Raw genomic sequence first — 2,195 nt, forward strand, 5'->3', positions numbered from 1 at the left:
GAGCTCTCAAAAACACACTCAAGAGAGGAAAAAATTTTAAATAAATACAAGAAATAAGTAACCCATATTATTCAGATATAGTCATTAACTAATTCATTCAATAGTTACCAGATGGCTCCTATGTGCTGGGCACTGTGCTAGATGCTGAGAGCAGAAATATTTCTAGAATATGACACTCCTTCCCAAGGACTTCACAGATTTGTGAAATAATAGACACCTATCACCTGGGAAAGGTAAGCTATGAGATTTGTTTCAAAGATGGTAGTTAACGTTCCTTACATTTCCTTTATATCAAAATATTGAATAAATATAATAAAAGATGTCAGCAATCCCTTGCACATAAAGCCCTCTTTCATCAGCAGCTGTTTCTCTGTTCCTCTCACTTTGTTGCCATTGCTCCTTGGGTGGCAACAGTATCTTCCCTTTTCAACACTAGTGTATTAATATTCCAAAATCATCATTACTTATCGACCATCACTACTGATGCAGCCAACTCTCAATTCTGATAGTGGATTTTCCAGAAACCTGGCTTGGGTCCCTGCACCCTCCTGCTACTTGCATTTGGGGGCATTTCATAGCTTCTTAGCACCTCCATCAGGGGCATCCAGTAGGAAAAAGGAGGTAAAACTCAAACCCATACAATATTCTGCTGAGAATCATAAAATCTTAAAATTGGAAGTAATCTCCAAGGTTATCTTTTCCAACTCCCACCCAGTGCTGGCATCTCCCCCAGCCCATCCCTGACAGATATTCATCCACGCCAGACCCTGCTTGAACATTCTGAAGAATAACAGAGCCAATGCTCAGTTACTCCAGCAATAAATTTTATGGTCCCCTGGTTTAGCTCTTTTCCATATTAGTGGTTCAAAGAGAAGTTCTGAGGGGTGACTGGAAACAATATTTAAACTTTGGTTAGGGAATAATAATACGTATTTCAGTTATTACGCACACACACACAAATATTTTTCAGGGAAAAGAAAAAGAATTTCTTCCAAAGTATTATGTTATAAATACCTCACCCCCAATAGTCCCTATGAGTCAGGGACAAAGGGTGGGAATGAGGGAAAGAAGGAAGGAGGGAGGGAGGGAAATGTTAAACTAAAGGATGAATCCATTAGTGCTATGGACTAAATTGTGTCCCCTCCAAAATTCATGTGTCGAAGCCCTAAGCCCCAATTGACTATATTTGGAGAGACAGCTTTTGGGAGATGACTGAGGTTAAACGACAGAGGGTTCCTAATCTAATAAGATTAACAGCCTTATAAGGAGAGGGAGAAGAAAGAGATCTCTCTCAACCGTGTGAGGATGCAGGAAGAAGGCAGCCATCTGCCAGCCAGAGAGAGGGGCCTCAACAGACCCTGCCCATGCTGGCACCCTGACCTCAGACTTCCAGCCTTCAGAAACGTGAGAAGATAAGCTTCTGCTGCTAAAGCCACCCACTGTATGGTATTTTGTCATGATTGCCTTGGCTGACCCATACAATTAATCTTAGAAAGACGTTTCGAAGTCTACTGAGGAACTGGGGAGCTCCAAATACTTTCAATTTACAAGTTATCACACATTCATTTTTGTTCAGACCACTTATTTAGTCTTGATATTTTTTTTGAAAAGAGAGCAAAGGGGATATGGAAGAGAAAGGGAATCCGTTGAGGGAGGTGGGCTGAGTGCCTGGATCCTGGACGTGGACTTGCCAAGATCATTTGACATTACTTGCTCAGTTCCTCTCCAGGAAAATGAAGGGATGGCATTTTAAATGACTCCAAAATGTCCCTAGATCTACAGACTCTCTGATCTTTAAATATAAAAGGACTTTGTAATACTGGAGGAAAAGGAACAGATTTGTAGTCAATTTGACTCAATATGTAAAGAACTTTGGAACCAGGGAAAAGGGAGTGACAACTACGTGCTAACCAAGAGCATTAGAGAACTCACCAGAAGGAAGCTAAATTCTTCCCGTTAAGCATTAAAGTATCCTAAAAGTGAATCTTACTATTTGGGCTCAAGTGTGAAAGAGACATTAGAGGTGGGGCATCCACAACGTAGTCTGCAATTTCCCATCTATCTAAAATGACTCAGTCGTCCAACACACACTAGGACCTGAGCTACAGACAGTAACGCCTGGTTCTACCACCAGGAGTCAAGAACTGGTGAGCACTCTACTCATCGGCTTTCTAATGTATTCCATAAACGTTAGT

Source organism: Equus asinus, chromosome 5 (assembly GCF_041296235.1).
Source record: "Equus asinus isolate D_3611 breed Donkey chromosome 5, EquAss-T2T_v2, whole genome shotgun sequence".
Taxonomy (NCBI): Eukaryota; Metazoa; Chordata; class Mammalia; order Perissodactyla; family Equidae; genus Equus; species Equus asinus.